Source organism: Balaenoptera physalus (genome assembly GCF_965194825.1).
Source record: "Balaenoptera physalus genome assembly, chromosome: 16".
Taxonomy (NCBI): domain Eukaryota; kingdom Metazoa; phylum Chordata; class Mammalia; order Artiodactyla; family Balaenopteridae; genus Balaenoptera; species Balaenoptera physalus.
The window spans coordinates 73,031,571-73,052,948 of NC_138898.1; the positions used below are offsets into that span (position 1 = coordinate 73,031,571).

Below are 21,378 nucleotides of genomic sequence, written 5' to 3' on the forward strand. Positions count from 1 at the left end.
GATCTGTGTGTCTGTCATTATGCCAGTACCAAACTGTTTTATTACTATAGCTTTGTAATAAATCAGTAAGTGTAATGCCTCCAGCTTTGTTCTTCCTTCTCAGAATGGCTTTGGCTCTTCAGGGTCTTTGTGGTTCCATACACATTTTAGGATTGCTTTTTCTATTTTTGTGGAAAATGCATTGGGATTTTGATAGGGATTGCATTGAATCTACAAATGCCTTTGGGTAGAATGAACTTTTAACAATATTAATTCTTTTGATCCACGAACACAGGATATCTTTCCATTATTTGTGTCTTCCTCAGTTTCTTTCATCAATGCTTTATAATTTGCAGTGTACAAACCTTTCACATCCTTGGTTAAATTTGTCCCTAAGTATTTTATTATTTGTAATGCTACTGTAAATGGGATTGTTTTCTTTACTTCTTCTTCAGATAGTTAATTGTTGTTGTATAGAAATGCGACTGATTTTTGTAGGTTGATTTTGTATCTTCAACTTTACTGAATTCATTTATTAGTTCTAACATTTTTTTTTTTGGTGGAGTCTTTAGGATTTTCTGTATATAAGATTATATCATCTGCAAACAAAGACACTTTTACTTCTTCCTTTCTGATTTGTATGCTTTTTATTTATTTTTCTTGCCTAACTGTTCTATCTAGGACTTCTAGGACTCTGTTGAATAAAAATGTTGAGAGGGGACACCCTTGTTTTGTTCTTAATCTTATTGGGAAAGCTTTCAACCTTTTACTGTTGAGGATGATGTTAGCTGTGGGTTTGTCATGTATGGCCTTTATTATGTTGAGGTACATTCCTTCTATACCCAATTTGTTGAGATTTTTTATCATGAAAGGATGTTGAATTTTGTCAAGTATTTTTCTGCATCTATTGAGATGATCATATGATTTTTATCTTTCATTCTATTAATGTGGTGTATCACATTTATTGATTTGCATATGTTGAACCATCCTTGCATCCCAGACGTAAATCCCACTTGATCATGTTGTATGATCCTTCTAATGTGCTGCTGAATTCAGTTTCTGAGTATTTTGTTGAGAATATTTGTATCTATATTCATCAGTGAAACTGGCCTCTGGTTTTCTTTTCTTGTAGCATCCTTATCTGGCTTTGGCATCATGGTCATGCTAGCTTGTGAAATGAATTTAAGAGTGTTCTGTCCTCTTCAATTTTCTGGAAGAGTTTGAGAAAGATTGGTGTTAATTCTTCTTTAAATATTTGTTAGAATTCATCAGGGAAACCATCTGGTCCTGGAATTTTCTGTGTTGGGAGGTTTTTGATTGCTGATACAATCTCCTTACTTGTTATTGGTCTGTTCATATTTTCTATTTCTTCATGGTTCAGTCTCGTTAGTTTGAATGTTTCTAGGAATTTGTCCATTTTTTCTAGATTATCCAGTTTGTTGGCATATAATTGCTCATAGTAGTCTCTTATAATCGTTTGCATTACTGTGGTATCAGCTGTAATGTCTCTTCTTTCATTTCTAATTTCAGTTATTTGGGTCCCCTCTTTTTTTCTTAGTCTAGCTAAAGGTTGGTCAACTTTTTATCTTTAAAAAAAAACCCAGCTCTTAATTGTGTTATCTTTTCTATTGTTTTTCTGGTCTTCATTTCATTTATTTCTGCTCCAATCTTTGTTATTTCCTTCCTTCTGCTAATTTTGGGCTTAGTTTTTTCTTCTTTTTCTCGTTCCTTAAGGTATAAAGTTTTGTAATCTTTCTCTTTTTTGGGGGGGTGGTTCTTGTCATTTTTTTAAATTTAATTTAATTTAATTTTTTTAACATCTTTATTGGAGTATAATTGCTTTACAGTGTACAGTGGTGTGTTAGTTTCTGCTTTATAACAAAGTGAATCAGCTATACATATACATATATCCCCATATCTCCTCCCTCTTGCCTCTCCCTCCCACCCTCCCTATCCCATCCCTCTAGGTGATCACAAAGCATCTAGCTGATCTCCCTGTGCTATGTGGCTGCTTCCCACTAGTTATCTATTTTACACTTGGTAGTATATATATGTCCATGCCACTCTCTCACATCGTCCCAGCTTACCCTTCCCCCTCGCCATGTCCTCAAGTCCATTTTCTACGTCTGCATCTTTATTCCTGTCCTACCTCTAGGTTCTTCAGAACCTTTTTTTTTTTTTTTTTTAGATTCCATATATATGTGTTAGCATACAGTATTTGTTTTTCTCTTTCTGACTTACTTCACTCTGTATGACAGTAATCAAGACAGTATGGTACTGGCACAAAAAGAGAAATATAGATCAATGGAACAGGATAGAAAGCCCAGAGATAAACCCACACACATATGGTCACCTTATCTTTGATGAAAGAGGCAAGAATATACAATGGAGAAAAAACAGCCTCTTCAATAAGTGGTGCTGGGAAAACTGGACAGCTACATGTAAAAGAATGAAATTAGGACACTCCCTAACACCATACACAAAAATAAACTCAAAATGGATTAAAGACCTAAATGTAAGGCCAGACACTATAAAACTCTTAGAGGAAAACATAGGCAGAACACTCTATGACATAAATCACAGCAAGATCCTTTTTGACCCACCTCCTAGAGAAATGGAAATAAAAACAAAAATAAACAAATGGGACCTAATGAAACTTAAAAGCTTTTGCACAGCAAAGGAAAACATAAACAGGATGAAAAGACAACCCTCAGGATGGGTTCTTGTCATTTTAATTAGGTTCACCATGAAAAGCAATAACCTCAGCTAACCACTCTGCCCTCTTCTTCCACCTAACTCCCATCTCCCTTCACATGCATACAGCATAGACACCCCAAAACCCTCCTCCAATGATCCACCCCACTCCCATTGTGGGAAGAAATGTCACAAAATGAATTTAGCCTCTTTCATCCAACATGAAACAGGATGAATGAAAATATCTTTATGAAGAGTTTTATGGTGCTATTATCTTATAGTGGAGTCAGAGGCAGAGATAGAGGCTAAGGCTAAGTGAAGCCCAGGGATCTCTTACAGATCAGAATTTTCTGGGGGGGCACAGAGCCCATAGTTTGCCCAGAAAGGGGGATATGAATAAAAGGATAGGAACTAGGATGGGCTAGACTGAAAGTTTTTCTGAGTACTGTGAGGATAAGGACACCTAAAAATTTATTCTCCTTCCTTTCCCCATGCATTCTCCAGCTCCCAGGTAGAAGGGTAGGGGGACTCCTGAGCAAGGAACACTCACCGGGTTTTATCTGTGATTCCCAGAGCTTTAGGCAGGCAGTGAGTGGGGCACATCCGCTGGTGCTGCCTGCCCTCTTCCTTCAGCTCAGGGCTGCTTCTCTCTGCCCGTGAGCACTAGGTCCTACAGGTTGTCAGATAGTGATACAATTCCCTTGACCACATCACTCTCATCCACCACTGCAAGTCGGTGAACCTCTGCTTCCACCAGCCTATTGATGATGGTCTCCAGAGTCTCATGCAGGTAGCACTTGAGGACACATTTAAAGTAATGTGATTGATGTTGCAGGGCTTTGGCTACAGACACATCTAGGTTGTTGTAGATCTTTTCTGCTGCCTGGTGGATAGCATCAGACTTGTAAAAGATGTTTACCACATGACCTTTCTCATTCACTACTGGCAGGGCTGAGAATTGATGCTGTACAGAGATGCCCAGAGCCACATACAGCAGATCATAGCAGTGTTGGCATAGAAGCTGATTTGTAGCTCTTCCAGAGACTTAGACATGAACTCTGGCTTGGGAACTTAGTGATAAACAATTTGAGGAACTTGAGACTGCATTTGTGGATGAGGATGTACAAGATGTTGCCTGATTCTGGGTTAACAACTGGCAGCCTGTGGATCTTGTTTTGAATTAATGAAGAGACAGCATCAAACATGCTGGCATTAGGAGAAATGCAGGCAAGTGGTTTAAAGAAGTCCTGTATGTACACCTCCTTCCAAGTTTCTGTCTTGTGTTCTTCCAACTCATAGATCTGTACCAAGGCTGATTTATAGTAATGGTGCAGGATATTGATGAAATTAGTGATAGTACACATGCCCACAAGTCCTTGCTTTTTGCTATCCCAGAAAGGGGCAGCTTGTATACCATTAGTCACCAAAGCAAAGAAAGCTTTCATCACCTGCAGGGAAGTAGCAAATACAACCAAACTGGAGCTTGTGATAATCAAGTCACAGCAGCAAGAGACTCTATAAAGGAAGTGTATATGCTGTTGTTAGATTCTGGGGTCTCTTGAGGATGCTCATTTTTCCGGAGTTGGAAACTCTCAAGACGTGGCCATCTCCATTGCAAGAGGCACTGGCTGGGTTCATTCACTTTAGGAACCTTGCTTTTTTTTTTTTTTAAATAGAGATGTTTATTGCATTATACTTCCCTCTTAGAACTAGTCTTGCTGTATCCCATAAGTTCTGGTATGTTGTGTTTTCATTTTTATTTGTGTCAAGATATTGTTTGGTTTCTCTTGTGATTTCTTCTTTGACCTATTGGTTGCTCAAGAGTGTGTTGTTTCATTTCCACACATTTGTGAATTTTCCAGTTTTCCTCTTGTAACTGATTTCTAGTTTCATATCAGTCAAAAAATATACTTGGTATGATTTCAATCATCTTACATTTGCTATTTGCTAGGCTTGTTTTGTAATCTAACATATGATCTATCCTGGAGAATGTTCCATGTGTGCTTTAGAAGAATGTGTATTCTGCTGCTGTTGGGTAGAATATTCTATACATGTCTGTTAGGTCTATTTGGTCTAAGGTGTAGTTCAAGTCCAACGTTTCATATTTATTTTCTGTCTGGATAATCTATCCATCATTGAAAGTCGGGTACTGAAGTCTCCTACTATTATTGTAGTGTTGTCTATTTCTCCCTTCACATCTACTAGTATTTGCTTAATATATTTAGGTGCTCTGATTTGGGTTGTATATATATTTACAATTGCTGTATTTTCTTGATTAATTAACCCCTTTATCATTATATAATGACCTTCTTTGTCTCTTGTTAACACTTTTGACTTAAAGTCTATTTTGTCTGATATAGGTATAGCCACTCCTGCTCTCTTTTGGTTTCCATTTGCATGGAATATATTTTTCCACCCCTTCAGTTTGAGCTTGTTCATGTCCTTAAGTCTGAAGTAAGTCTCTTGGAGGCAGCATAAAGTTGGATTCTGTTTTTTAATCCATTCAGCCGCTTTGAGCCTTTTGATTGGAGAATTTAATCCATTTACATTGAAAGTAACTATTGATAGGTAAGGACTTAACTAATGCCATCTCATTGTTTTCCAGCTGTTACGTAGTTCCCTTTTTCCTTTCTTTCTCTTTTGCTGTCTTTCTTTGTGAACTGGTGATTTTCCATAATTGAATGCTTTGACTCCCTTCTCTTTATCTTTTGTGTATCTACTGTAGGTTTTTGCTCTGTAGTTATCATGAGTATTAAATAAAACATCTTATAGATGTAACAGTCTATTTAAAGCTGATAACTTAACTTTGACTGCATACAAAAACTCTTATTCTTTTATTGCCACCCTATATTTTATGTTTTTGATGTCACAGTGTACCTCTTTTATATTGTATATTCACTAACAAATTATTGTAGCTATTGTTATTTTTAATACTTTTGTCCTTTAAACCTTTATACTAGAGTTAATTGATTAACACACCACCATATTACAGTATTAGAGTATTCTGAATTTGACTATATACTTACCTTTACCAGTATCTTTTATATTTTCATATATTTTCATGTTATTTCATTTCTGCTTGAAGAACTCATTTCAGCATTTCTTGTAAGACAGGTTTAGTCATGATGAACTCCCTCAGCTTCTGTTTGTTTGGGAAAATCTTTCTCTCTCCATTTCTCAAAGACAACTTTGCTAGGTAAAGTATTCTTGACAGTTTTTTTTTTCTTTTAGTAATTTGAATATATTATCCCACTTTCTTCTGCCCTACAGAGTTTCTGCTGAGAAATTCATTAATAGCTTTATGGGGGTTCCCATATAGGTGAGATTTTTTTTTTTCTCTTGCTGCTTTAAAAATTATCTCATTTTCTTTGATTTTAGACAATTTTATTCTAAGTTGTCTTGGAAAACATGATTTGGGTGTTGAAATTTTAGAGTCACCTATTAGCTTCATGAACTTGGATGTCCAAATCTCTCCCCAGGTTTGGGAAGTTCTCAGCCATTGTTTCTTTAAATAAGCTTTCTTTTCCCCCTTTCCCCCTCTTCTTCTGGGACTCCAGTAATGCATCGACTGTTTCTTTTAATGGTATATCACGAGTCACATAGGCTTTCTTGACTCTTTCATTCTTTTTTCTTTGACTTCTCTGACTGGATGATTTCAAATGATCTGCCTTCTAGCTCACTAATTCTTTTTTCTGCTTGGTCAAATCTGCCAAAGCTCTCTATTGAATTCTTCAGTTCAATTATTGTGTTCTTCAACTCTAGAATTTCTACTTTTTTTTAGTACATAGTTTCTGTTTCTTTGTTGAACCTCTCATTTTGTTCATGCATTGTTTTCCTAATTTCATTTATTTGTATATCTGTGTTTTCTTGTAGTTCCTTGAATTTCTTTAAGAGGATTATTCTGAATTCTTTGTCAGACAGTTCATAGATCTCCATTTCTTTAGGGTCAGTCATCGGAGTTTTATTAGTTTCTTTTGGTGGTGTCATGTTTTCTTCATTATTCATGATCCTGTGGCCTTGTGTTGGTGTCTACACACTTGAAGAATGGCTTTATAGACTGGCTTCAGTAGGCAAAGCCCTTCACCAGTCAGCCCATCCAGAGATTCTAGGTGATATCCATAAGTGGGCAGGCCTGGTGCCTGGGTCAGCAGGTGGGAAGACCTGGTGCCTGGGTCCTTGGGGGTGGACCTGGAGCCCGGATTCACCAGGCAGGCCTGGTGCTTGGGTCTGCAGTGATGGGTCTGGGACCAGAGTCTGCATGGTTGGACCTGGATCCTGGGTCCACAGGGGCCAACCAGGTGCTGGGGACCACTAGGGTGAGCCCAGCATCTGGATCCACCAGGGCCAGTTGGTATTTGTCCAGTGACTGATCTGTAGACTGTTGGTCTTCAATAGTAGTGTGAATGTATCCCAGCAGGTACACAAGATGATCCACTGGGTAAGGAAGGAAAATAGTGGAACTTCTATTTTTATTTATTCCTTACCTCATTCCTTTTCGTTTCCATTTCATGAATGTTTTGTAATATACTGTATGTTAATTCAGTAGTACACATACATAAACTATAAATAAATACACACATTTGCAGGGGTGCAGGTTCAAATGTCTACTGCTGAAGTGAGTGTTCAAAAGAGTTTAGAAACTGTTGCTCTAAACCACCACCTTCTACTTTCTCTCTTTTTTAATTAATTAATTTATTTATTTATTTTTGGCTGCATTGGGTCTTCGTTGCTGCATGTGGGCTTTCTCTAGTTGCAGTGAGCAGGGGCTATCCTTCGTTGCGGTGTGCAGGCTTCTCATTGCAGTGGTTTCTCTTGTTGCAGAGCACAGGCTCTAGATGCACGGGCTTCAGTGGTTGTGGCTCGTGGGCTTTAGAGTGCAGGCTCAGTAGTTGTGACACGTGGGCTCAGTAGTTGTGGCTCGTGGTCTCTAGAGAGCAGGCTCAGTAGTTGTGTCACGTGAGCTTAGTTGCTCCGCAGCATGTGTGATCTTCCTGGACCAGGGCTCGAACCCGTGTCCCCTGCATTGGCAGGTGGATTCTTAACCACTGCGCCACCAGGGAAGCCCCTACTTTCTCTTCAGAGAGAATATAACTGATTAACTTACAGCTTCCTTAATTACCAGTAGACCCAAAGATATATTCTTGCCACCTTGATAGAGCTGTGTTTTCTAAGTATCCATAAAACAATATCCCTACCAGTTCTTAGCGCCAGTGAATTTAGAAATTTTACTTATTATCATGGATCTCACTCTCCGATAGTAAATTGGAGAGGGTAAAATAGAGAATGTATTCCCTGTGCCTCATGAAGTTAACTAGTTGCTATTATAGATGCAATAAAAATTAATTCTGTCCTCTGACCACCTGAGAATAACATTTTAAGGTAAGGAATTGCCTATTCATTGAGGCATAAATCAATAACTGGAGTCGACTAATGATAGACCAGGGAACAATCAGGTACAATGTAGTAAATTATGTTCTGTCATCTTATAATTCTTAGTAACTCAGCTGTCACTCTAGACATTTTTGCATTTTTGTCTGGAGAATGGAAGGAAATAAAATTTAGGCTGATATTACAGACAAGGTAAAAATCTGGGGTGTGGGTGGAAGGAAAGTCTTCATAGAGGAGACTCTTAAATTGGGTGCTGAAGGGTGAATGAAAGCTCACAAGGGTGACGTGGGGAAAAACGGAGGGCATTCCAGACAGAAGGAACAAGATGGGCACAGACACAGGTGGAAGACCTCTTCTCTGGGGAATGGAAGGTAGTGTGGCCTGGCTGGGGCATACAGAGGCTGTGTGCGTTTGTGAGAGAGTACAGGAAGGGGAGGTTGAAGAGGCAGGGTGGGGCCAGGTAATATAGTCCTTAAGAGTTAGACAAGCCTGGAATCAGATTCCTGCTCGGCGTCTTACTAGCTCTGTGATCTTGAGCAAGTACCTCTGTAATATTCATAATTCCCTATCTGTAAATTCATAATAACAAACTAGTACCTACCTCCTAGGGTTACTGTGAGTTTGAAATAAGAGAATCCCTTTTAAATGCTTAGAAAGGCACCTGATCACATGGCATCATCTCAGTAAATAGAAAGTGTTGTTGTTGCTATTGTTATTGTTATACTAATAACAACGTGTGTGTGTGTATACACACTAATAACAACTATTGTTTTATATGAATCAAGGGACTAGATTATGAAGTGGCTTATATATCATGTCAAAGAGTTCAGGCCTTTTAGGTCAGTGTTTCTAAAATGTGATCAATTAACCTGTAAAACTAATGGTCCTCAAGCAGCTTCTGTGGCGCAAGTAATAAAAAGATATGTTCTTTAAAATTTTATGAATTTGAAATGGAAGAAAAATTATCAAATACCATTATGTTCTTAATAATGGTTCATGCATATGGATGGATCAAATTGGTCAGACACTTAACAAGGTGTAGTTAAAATCAGTTACTAGGATATAGTTTATTTTAGCTATATCATTGGAATATTATTGTTTATGTGTGTAAAATTTGCATTTTTTGTTGTTACTATTGTGTTATGGCTCTGATTAACAAAAATAGATTAATGACTAAAAAGTGGTTCATTGAAGTATAAAAGCAATGATAAAAATAGTAGTATAAACTCTACAGTTCAGAAGCATAATTAGTGAACAGGACTTCAGGATCTATTGGGACAAGAGCATCTGTGAACGTGATGATTTCACCCAAGCAGCTGAAAGGGAAAGTGGGAACGGGAAGTGTGGCTATGAATATCTAAAAACTGGACTTTATTGAACAAGGGATTTATCCCCCCTTGCGCACTCTGTATTAGAAAACTCTGTCAGAGAGCTTCATGATGCTCTCAGAGATTTTGCATCATTTCCAAAATAGCATAACCTTATAGGTCAACCAGTAGTTTTTCTGGGACCAAGAGCAAAATAATATTTTCTAGTATGAAATTGATTAATTTTATTTCTAAATGCAAAGATGCCAAGGCAGCAGCACCAACAGATACAAGTCATGCTATGGCCAACATGCTTATAAAGCCAGCCTCAAATTCAGGACAAATAAAATGCTGAGAGAGAAAGCCAAAGTAGCCATAAGCAAACCTAATGTCAGGATAGTATGCTGCATAGCACAAATGGCACACAAAGATGGTGGAACTATTACTGTTGTACTGATGACAGCCAATATTTTGTTTTACAGTTGAGTAAAACCACTTGTGGGAAAAGAATGAACCAGCTTTTTGCATCTCCGTGGTAGCTATATGAATGAGAAAGACATAATTTATAATTTTGAATTCTCATTATCAATTAATCTAATATTTTTGTGAGATATGATGCAGGTTAGAAGTGCATTTGAGATAATGCTGATGGAGGACCAGCCATGCGTCCAGCAAAAAGAGGTTTGGTGTGTCAGTATCTATTGCTACAAAAATGTAAAACAACTACAAACCCTAGTCACTTAAATAATAGGAATTTATTAATCTCATGGGTCTGTAGGCCAGTGAGGTGGTTCTTCCCATCTCAGCTAGGCTCATCCAGGTGTCATGCTAAAATGTGGGCAAGACCAGCTACATAATTTGTGGAGCTCAGTGCAAAATAAAAATGCATGGCCCCTTATTCAGAAGTTATTAAGAATCTCAAGGTCATGACAGCAGAACATTAAACCAAGCATGGGACTTTTCTTAGCACAGGACCCTGTGTGACTACAAAGGCCCCATAGCCATGAAGCCAGTCCTGGCTGTGGGTGCTGTGGGCAGCTCTGCTCCTCTCAGCTGGGTTCTTTCATGTGTCTGGGTATCAGCATGGCTAGTCTGGGATAGACTTGGCTGGGGCAAGTGGGGTAACTCTACTCTATGCGTCTCATCTTCTGGCAGGCTAGCCCAAGCATGTTCTTATGGCAAAGGCAGAGGAGCAAGAACGAGCAAGCCCAAACATGCAAGCACTTTTCAGGTCTCTGCTTTGTCACATTTGCTGCCATCCCATTGGGCCCCAGCAAGTCCCATGGCCAGCTCAGATGTAGAGTGCGAGGGAGCTACCACACTGTGACAAAGGGCATGGACATAAGGAGGGATGAAGAATTAGGGCCATTTTTGCCATGTACCTCACTTGACTACTCAAAAATAGTTGTATCCAGGTGCTAAAATTGCACCGTTTTATTTACCAAGAGCAGTTATGCATGCTGATCTTCACTAAGTGTTGAAGAAGTAACAAAAATTGTTAGCACAATCAAATCTCCATCAGGGAGCATATGTCTTTCCTGTGTGTTTTGTGAAGAAATGGACGTCGTGTATTAAAACTGTTTTTCCACCCTAAAGCGTGCTGTCTATCCAAGGGGAAGGTACTCATGTGAATAATTGAAAGGAGGGAGGAGATAAGACTTCTTTATAACACCAATAATGCCAGGGTGAGCCAGAAACCATAAATCTGGTCCTTGTCGTCATTACCAGTGTTGTAAGGAAATGTTATCTCAATGATTTCAAGTGGGTGTCAACACGCCCTGGGCAGTAGCTTGAAAAGCTCAAACCTCTCACTTCAGGCCCAACGTCTTAGGACATTCAGTGCCAAGGATAAGATATCAGGAAGTTGAACTGTGGTGAAGAGGCTTTGTTAGCAGGCATTGACTCTTTCCTAATACTTGATTTTTTTCATTTTCTGGAGAAAGACATCAACAACATATTATTGGGCATATTTAAAAACCATTCACTATGCCAGAAAACATGGAGAAATTCTTTCCAGAGCTGAGCCCAAACAAAAAACATTAGAAATTCATTTGCAACTACCATCCAAGTTAAAACATCCAGCCATCCAGCCTTTGAATAAGATATATTCTTTGACTTACCTGCTTGTAAAAGTGGCCTTTAGTGAGATACTTCACCACTGTTTCTAGGTATAGGTCCCATCCAAATATACACAACCGTCTGTAGGGCCACCAAGCATTTGCTGCCCATAATTCTTAGTTATGCTTTCTAGTTTAGCAGAACAAAATAAATGGAATCTGTCATTAATCCAGATGCACATATATATGTGTGTATGTTATATACTTTAATGATTGATTGCAAATAGCAGTATCCCTTTCGCTGACTTGATATTTCTCATCATTCTACTTTTGCTATTTCAACTCTCTCTACCCAAACTCAGGATCTGAGTATATTTGAATACTTCTTTTTAGTAGGCCTGGTATACTGCACTATCCAAACTCTTGCTACTTGTTATCCAGAATTCAGGTACCAAGTATATGTATCCCTTGCTATATGAACTTGATTTCCAAACTCAAACTCAGGAGATAAATAGGCTTGGATAACAAGGGATACTTGAATATTATTAATTTTTTTTAAAATTAAATTTATTTATTTATTTATTTATGGCTGTGTTGGGTCTTCGTTTCTGTGCGAGGGCTTTCTCCAGTTGCGGCAAGTGGGGGCCACTCTTCATCGCGGTGCGCGGGCCTCTCACTGTCGCGGCCTCTCTTGTTGCGGAGCACAGGCTCCAGATGCGCAGGCTCAGTAGTTGTGGCTCACGGGCCTAGCTGCTCCGCGGCATGTGGGATCTTCCCAGGCCAGGGCTCGAACCCGTGTTCCCTGCATTAGCAGGCAGATTCTCAACCACTGCGCCACCAGGGAAGCCCCTCTTATTAATTTTTAAGTTAATTTATACTAATTTTATTATTTAAAAATTTTATGAATGTTTACCTAAAGTTGGAGGTTTTCAATATGCTCCAGACAGCTAATAAGTAGTTATTAGACACTGAAAGTTTAAGAAACACTGCTTTCCTTTAGGGAATGAGGGGTCATTGAAAGATGCAAAGATTTTAAACAGAAGGGAAAATATAGTCAGATCTGCATTTTCAGAAGATTACTCAGGTAGTAATATAGTGTTGAGTTTGGAAAATGGCACATAAAACTCGATGCTGGCAGACTTGATTTTAATCTTTCTACAAATACTCGCCAGTACTGAACGCCAGTAACAGAGCTCAGATTTGGGGATGCAAAAATGGAAAGACTGCAATGGGCCTATTGTCCTGGATCCAGCCTAGTGGGAGTGATCACTATTCAAACAAATTACCCAAAGATTAAATTACAATTGTGCTAAATCCTGATGAAGAATGGAGAGAGAAACCATTCTTAGAGAAAGATGAGATATGGAGGTGAGAGAGGAAGGAATTAAAAGATGATTCTAGGTTCCTGGTTTAGAGCCTGAGGTAATTAATGAAGAAAAGGAATTTAAGAAGAGGAGGGTTGGCACCTTTTGATAATTAAGTTTTGGACATGATGAATTTGAACTGCCTCTCAGACATGTAGTATAGTTGTCCAGAAGGCAAGTGTGTATATAAATGTGGAGAGAGAAATCTGAGCTGCAGATACATATTTGGGGATATAGGATGGACTGGTAACCATGGAGATTGACTCAGCTTGTCCACTGTCCTTAATAGTTTCTTCTCTGGCCTCAGTCAAGGCCATAGACAACTGTTTCTGTAGGGCAGGATATTTTTTTTAACCAGTTTCCATCTCTTAACCTCCACTTTGAACCTACCCACTTTCGTTTAGTTTTTATTGTTTTCTAATGCCTTGAATCTATATTTCCATTATGGAATTTTTTTTTCTCTTTGGTTGCCCAGCTTCCATTCACTCTACTTCTGCTAACAGCTTCTGGGTTTTGCCTGAGGCTCCAGCTCTCCCCCATACTTTCATCCCATGTCGTTCTGGCAATATTGACTACACCCTGAGTTTGGGGCAGGGGGTGGGCATGCCTGTGATGTAGGCCTGGCCAACCAAAGTCTCCTGGTCACAGTGATTAGCTCAGGGTTAAGCACACGATCACAGTAGAAGAAAAGAGATGCCATGAAGGTTTTGCTGAGATATCTGGCATAAACTCAAGAGTTCTTTCCCTCTTAATATAAACCTAAAAGCACATAGGGATAACATTTCTACAGCAGTCCTGTAGCCACAAGGAATTTGAGAACAGAGCCAATACCGAGATAGGAAACCTGAGATATGAAGGAAACTTGGATCTCAGTGATCTTGTTGAGTTCTTTTACTTTGAGAATTTAACCCATTAACATTGATTGTGATTACTGTTTCCTCCTGTTGAATTTGTTTATTTTTATTCTTTTAGTACAGTGGTTCTCAGATACATATGTCCCCATCCCAGAGATTCTAATTCATTTGGTCTAGGATGTGCTCTGGCCATCAGTATTTTTAAACCTTCCCCATGTTGTATATGCAGCCAGGTTTGAAAATCCCAAATCTAGCAGTCACTCTTGATTTTTAAAATGTTTTATTATAAAATACCATATGTACAGAAATATAAGACACTCAGGGAAAAAAAACATAAAGCAAACAAAATTTAACATTTTTACGTTGAGAAATGAAATATTTCCGGCACCCCAGAAGCCTCCTACATGACCCATTCCAATTCATCTTAAATCTCCTGTCAGATATCTTCCCATTAGTATCTAGACTGACTTTGCCTCTACAGCCCCCTTGGAATAATTCAAGCCATAACCTACTTTCAAACCCTTTCCTGCCCCCTCCAATGTTGAAATCTTATGAAATTCTAGTTCCAGTTTTTAATTTTTCTCACAATGAACATATCCACATTTATTTAGATATAGTCATAAGTTTTACTAGTGTTTATAGACACTATGTTTCTTGTATCCACCACTCCTTTCTCTAGAATTTGCAGTGTTGGAAGCTGGAGCGTTGTTAGTCCAAATGAGAATCCCTGTTCTTATTTCAGGAGCCAATTCCTGGGATTTTAAGAGATGTGGTAAATGTACTGCCAGACCAGGTAGTTTATATTCTAGGGGTAGAGATATTCTATCCTTCTTTGTAGGTAGCTAAGTATTCTCCGGGGCACTGCTTGCCTCCTTCGGCTGCCCCTGCAGTTATTCTGAAGCATCCTACCTTGGAGAGCTACCCATGTAGCAATGACAGGACCAGGCACTGGGGACAACCTTTTCTCTTCCTCCCCAACCTCGGTCCCTATTGTTATGGAGACCCTGTTAAGAAAGGCTCTGCTTCCCCATCCAGGCCAGCCTTCAAGTTCAGAGCCTTCTCCAAGAAAGGTATTTATTCCCCTGTTCAAAAAGTAGTCCTGGAGTCTTTATCCTGGGAACTTTATCTGCCTTGAGGTGCCAGCTAGAGGGCGATGTCTGATCCAGCCAGGCCAAATGCAGCCCTGTATTTAATTACTTTAACAACTGTCCAGGCAGACCGCTCTCTCTCTCTTCTATTTGTTTACTCTAATCTTGGATTTCCCCCTGGATTCCTTGGGAAGAGCTACCTTCCCTCAGGAGTGTTTAGTGTCAAGTTTCTCTACCCTAGTTTTGCCGTTGATTGGAACCCTTATATATTCTATCTTACAGGAATTCTTCATCATTTCTGATTTACCAATAGGACTCTTAGTTTTGGCAATTATAGATCTACATGCAAAATTTGCCAGACCATATAAATATTTTATATATAAATAATATATATTAAATATAAATGATTTTGTATATATAAACAATGCATACTTTTCTGTCATTTTAGTGGAATTTTGGAACATGGAAGGTAGATACCTGTGCTGAGAAAATAAAAGGGTGAGACTGGCATAAGATGGCATCTCATAGGGAACAGCCATATTTTTAGCATCTAAATTTGGGCCTTAGTGAGTACAAGAGTATACTTGCAGTTACTTGTATTTTAATTAATGCTCAATTTGCTAAATTTGTAAATGTAAAAACCCAATTTTCCCTAAGCCTTTAACATATAACTCACAGATGATTTTGTTGTATTTATAAGTCTTATCTAAAGTTAATGACTAATTTTCATTTGTTCTCATATCAGTGCTAACTTAGCTTGTAAATTTGACATAGTAAATTCTCCTAAATATTTAACATCACTTACAAACTTGATTAATAACATTCCCTTAGCTTTGGCATTTTTAACCACAATTACAGATTTGATTCTCTTCAGTGCTTCAAATGTCTGACAAGGCAGACTTATAAATGAAACAAACAAAATTGCTAAGCACTGAAACACTATTTACAAACCTAATAAATCTGAAATTGTTTACTAATCCAGAAGTTTTTAAGCGTTCAGTTTTAGTCTAAGTCAATCAAATTCTCTTAAATATTTTTTAATTAAAGTCACAAATCTTCTTACATCAATCAAACTCTCTTAACCCAACTTTCTGCCTGCTTCACCTGTTTGTACCCTGGCAACTGAAGGTAGCAGAGGAAAAACATGCACGATTAAGCTTATTGGTTTTGCTTTAAATTTATGTCCATAAATCTCCAGTAAGCTCCTAGTACTGCCTCTAATATTACATTTCCCTAATATATTTACTCTCCTGTTTTCCCAGGTAGCTTTTTTTTTTTTTTTTTGAAAAAAGGAAGGATGGTTATTTATTAGCCTTTTTTCACCTTTTGAAATTTCTTTTTCTTTTGGCTGAGTCACACGGCTTGCAGGATCTCAGTTCCCGACCAGGGATTGAACTGGGATATGGCAGTGAAAGCCCAGAAACCTAACCACTAAGCCACCAGGGAACTCCCTAAGATGATTATTATTTTTAATTATGGTAAAATACATAATAACATAAAATTTACCATCTTAACCATTAAGTGTCTCAGATAACTTTTCACAACTTGTCTCTCCCTACTCTCAGTGGATGATCTCATTTACTAAATAATTGTAAACATTAGAAGCAATTAGAAAAGAATGATTTTTCTTCTTCCCACTGCCAGATTTACGAGGCTGCCTACATCTGTGCTCTTTGAATCTGCTCTCCCTCATCTAATAGTGGAAGAACTGTCTGTACCAATCTCTCCCCCTGAGGCTTGGATCCTGTCCCTCTCACCTGCTGAAGGACTGTGGGCCCATCATTATCCCCATTCTCTCCTCCACTCATCCTTTCCATCACCATGCAAAAGTGCTGTCTTTAAAAAGCAAAAAGACTAAGCTTTCTTTGGCTTTTCCTTTCCTTCCAGCTACTTCCCCATTATAGGAAAAGTCCCTCCAAAGAGGACTACACTGCTTTCTCACCACTTCACCTCATATTCCCCATTCTCTCTTTAACCCACTCCAGTACTGCCCCTAGGCCCCATGCTTTAGAGGACCCCACTCGGGCCCCCCTCAGGCTATGCGCCTCCCCACAAGGGGAACACAAACCTTTGGACTTGCCGCCTCCCCAGACCTCACTCAGGATGCCTAGGACCCTGTCTAAATGGTCCCAAACCAGCTCCCAGGGCCTATTAGGGGCTGTTCCCCAGATCCAAGGGATGTGGTGTATTTATCTCTATGCCTCAGAGATGGCTGTTGACTAGGGTGGAGGGTTGGGGAAGCATGTGTAGGTGGAACTTGGATATTCAATCTGGAGGGAGAGAAGAAAAAGCTGGGGGAGCAGGTCAGGGTACCAGTTCTCTCTATGCCAGTTCCTTCTGGTAAGGAACTCAAGGAGTTGGAGAATTCTAAATTTGAATCTCGCCTTCCAAAATGTAATAAATACAATAATATTTTATTTAGCAGTTTGCTCGATTGATAAAATTTAAATATTTAGACGTGTGATGTGTAGACCTCCACTTGTACTTTTGGCCCCATGATTGCCCGCTCCAATCAGATTTTTACAAGTCCCATGAATCCTCTCTAGTGAAGCTCGCTGATGACCTGCAGTTTGCCAATCCAATGCCCACATCTCTGTCGTCATCCTCCTCAACCTCTCAGCAGCATTTGACACAATGAACCATTTTCTTCTCCTGTGTTCCACAGCCCCGAAATCTTGGTCTGCCTCCTGTTCCCTCTCGGTTTGGCCCGTTTGTTTGTTCCTCCTCCTCTTCCCACTTACCCTAAATATGCCCCAGGGTTCAGGCCTCAGACCTCAACATCACTCCACTTAAATCCTTTCCTTTGTTATCTGAGGTCTCATGTCCGTAAACACCACCTGCGGCTGGGGTCCCCAACCCCTGGGCCTCAGACCATCAGCGGTCCACGGCCTGTTAGGAACCGGGCCGCACAGCAGGAGGTGAGCCGTGGGCAAGTGAGCGAAGCTTCATGTGCCGCTCCCCATCGCTCACGTTACCTCCTGAACCATCCCCCTCAACCCACATCCGTGGAAAAATTGTCTTCCACGAAACCGGTCCCTGGTGCCAAAAAGGTTGGGGACCGCTGACCTACGGGCTGATAACGCACTCCTAGTTTCCCTGCTTATCACCACCACATGGGTATCTAATAGGCACCCCAAATTTTACATGTCTGAACTAGAATTCTTGATTTCCCTTTAACAAACCTGTCCCCCCGACCCCAGTATGTTCCCATCATCCACCCAGACGTTTGGTCCAAAGTGCTACATGTTTTTCCTGATTTCTCACTGCCTCACATGCCACACCCAGTCAAGGCATAGGTAAGTTCTTTGGTTCTGTCTTCATAACCTGTCTTCAGACTAGTCACTCCTCTCCAATTACACTGCTACCGTCCTCTTCCAAGCCAATATCATCTTCCACCTGGACTCTTTAAGGGGCCTCTCAACTGGCTGGCCTGCTCCCACTCATACCCCTCCTCACTACAGACTACGAATTCTTTTCTCTTTTTGGCTGCGCCTCGAAGCTTGAGGGATCTTAGTTTCCCGACCAGGGATCCAACCCGGGCCCCTGGCAGTGAAAGCGCCGAGTCCTAACTGGTGGACTGCCAGGGAATTCCCAACAGACTACTAATTCTTACAGCGGCCCCCATGGGCTTTTAAAAGCCATAAATCAGACCACATGACACCCTTGTTCAAGACGTCCCAAAGACTTCCCTTCACATTAAAAATAAAATCCAGACTCTTCCACATGGTCTACAAGGCCCTACGTGACCTGACATCTGCTTTACTTTCTACCTCCTCTCCCCGTTGCTCACTCTGTTGCAGCCGTAGTGCTGCCTTGCAGAGTCTGGAACACACCAAGCTCTTTTCTGCCTCTGAAACTTTATACTCTCTCTTTGCTGTGCGTGGATGCTTTGCTTCTGCATGGTTTGCTCCTTCATACATTTTAGATCTCAGTTCAAATCCCTCCCCAGAGAAGTCTTCGATCCAAAGTACACTCTCTTTCGTGTCTATCACCTTAACCAGGTTTATTTTCTTCATAGTATCAATTACTTTTTAAAAATTGAAGTGTAGTTGATTTACAATATTATACTAGTTTCAGGTATATGAAACTAGTATTCAGTAGCGATTCAGTATTTTTGTAGATTATACTCCGTTAAAAGCTATTACAAGATAATGGCTATAATTCCCTGTTATCCAAAATAACCTTGTTGCTTACCTATTTTATACGTAGTAGTTTGTATCTGTTAATCCCATAACCCTAATTTTTCCCTCCCCCACTTCCCTCTTCCCTTTGGTAAACCACTAACTCATTTTCTATATTTGTGAGTCTGTTTCTGTTTTGCCTATACATTCATTTGTATTATTTTATAGATTTCACATATATGTGGTATCATACAGCGTTTGTCTTTCTCTGAGTTATTTCACTAAGCATAATATTCTCTAGGTCCATCCATGTTGCTGCAAATGGCAGAATTTCATTCTTTTTTATGGCTGAGCAATATTCCATTGTGTGTGTGTGTGTGTGTGTGTGTGTGTGTGTGTGTGTGTGTGTGTATGACATCTTCTTTATTCATTCATCTGTTATGGGCACTTGGATTGCTTCCCTGTCTTGGCTGTTCTTATAAATAGTGCTGCTACTACATTGGAGCGCATGTATCTTTTTGAATTAGTGTTTTTGTTTTTTCTGGGTCTATACCCTGGAGTGAAATTGCTGGATCACACGGTAGCTCCAAGTTTTGTTTTTAGAGGACCCTCCATACTGTTTTCTGTAGTGGCTGTGTCAATTTACGTTGCCACCAGCAGTGCACCAGGGCTCCCTTTTCTCTGTACCCTCTCCAACATTTATTATTTGTAGACTCTTTTGTGACACCCATTCTGATCGGTGTGAGGTGATATCTCATTGTAGTTTTGCTTGGCATTTCTCTAATAATTAGTGATGCTGAGCATCTTTTCATGTGCTTGTTAGCCATCTGTATGTCTTCCTTGGAAAAAATATCTATTCAGGCCTTCTGCCCATTTTTTGATTGGGTTGTTTGTTTTTTTTAATGTTGAATTGTATGAGCTGTTTATATATTTTGGATATTAACCACTTGTCAGTCACATCATTTTCAAATATTTTCTCCCATTCTTTAGGGTTTTTTGTTTTTCGTTTTGTTGATTGTTTTCTTTGCTGTGTAAAAGATTTTAAGTTTAATTAGGTGCCATTTTTAAAATTTTTGCTTTTATTTCTTTTGCCCTAGGAGACAGATCCAAAAAACTATTGCTGTTATTTATGTCAAAGAGTGTTCTGCCTATGTTCTCTTCTAGGAGTTTTATGGTTTCAGGTCTTACATTTAGGTCTCTAAACCATTTTGAGTTTATTTTTGTGTGAGGGAATGTTATAATCTCATTGTTTTACACGTGGCTGTCCAGTTTTCCCAGCACCACTTGTCGAAGAGATGGTTTTTCCTCCATTGTGTATTCTTGCCTCCTTTGTCATAGATTAATTGACCATAGGTGTATCAGTCACTTTTGAAATAATATTAGTTGTGTATTTGTTTGTTCTCTGTGTCCATCTCTGAGTAGAACTTAAGCTCACTTAAGGCAGGGACGAGATGCCCAGTACTTAGAATAGTGTGAAAATTCAAGCAATAACATTTCAAAATAAATGTACATTAGATAATAAAATTCTTTTAAGTATTTCACGCACCTCAAATAATATGCAAAAACCACAAATTATCACAAGGGCCGTGAAAACTTTCTGCTGAACCAAGGGGTTCAAGTTGCACCTAAATAAGGTCATCGTCCCGATTCTTGTTTTTAGACTTTCCCATGTTTGTCAAGTCACTTCTCTAAGAGAGCAGATTATCATCTCAGGGAAACTGAGGTTACAAGTATGGGAACTTCAGACAGTGATTACAAACAGTAACGGGAGAAGTGGGATATGCTTTCCAGGGTGGGGCAATATCAGCCCCATTTTAACAACCTTGACCCTCTCTCATAGTTAAGCTGTATGTGATCTGCTCATGATAGATATCTAGCCTGTCTCTTTCACCTAGAATTTAATGTTAAATTCACAACATAAGCATCATTTATTCTTCACATTTAGCCAATTATTTATTTATTATAAATGTATTTATTTTATTTATTTATTTTTGGCTGCATTGGGTCTTCATTGCTGCACGCGGGCTTTCTCTAGTTGCGGCAAGTGGGGGCTACTCTTCACTGCGGTGCGCGGGCTTCTCATTGCAGTGGCTTCTCTTGTTGCGGAGCACAGGCTCTAGGCATGCGGGCTTCAGTAGTTTGTAGCACACGGGCTCAGTAGTTGTGGCGCACAGGCTTAGTTGCTCTGCAGCATGTGAGATCTTCCCGGACCAGCGCTTGAACCTGTGCCCCCTGCATTGGCAGGCAGATTCTTAAGCACTGCACCACCAGGGAAGCCCCTAGTCAATTTTTTTAAAAAAATCTTATTCTCCATACAACTTTTTTCTTTTTAATTTGTAAAGCTAGGATTCTGTATCTTTCACCTAGACTGTTTTACTTTTTATTCATGGGATTCTGTGCCTTTTTTTTTTCTGGCCGTGCCACACAGCTTGCAGGATCTTAGTTCCCCAACCAGGGATTGAACCTGGGCCACCACAGTGAAAGTGCCAAGTCTTAACCACTGGACTGCCAGGGAATTCCCTGTGC

At 39.5% G+C, this 21,378-nt stretch overlaps 2 long non-coding RNA genes and 1 pseudogene across 3 annotated transcripts in view; all 3 read right to left on the reverse strand.

The window, feature by feature from the left end:
• LOC309645687 overlaps positions 1-21,378 on the reverse strand; it is a 702,435-nt gene that overhangs the window by 98,972 nt on the left and 582,085 nt on the right. The window lies entirely within an intron of this gene.
• The window catches only part of LOC309645693, a 106,255-nt gene that overhangs the window by 36,673 nt on the left and 48,204 nt on the right, over positions 1-21,378 (reverse strand). The window lies entirely within an intron of this gene.
• LOC309646081 (5'-AMP-activated protein kinase subunit gamma-1 pseudogene) lies at positions 1,979-4,214 on the reverse strand (annotated as a pseudogene). Its single transcript has one exon. The product of its transcript is annotated as a 5'-AMP-activated protein kinase subunit gamma-1 pseudogene (transcript).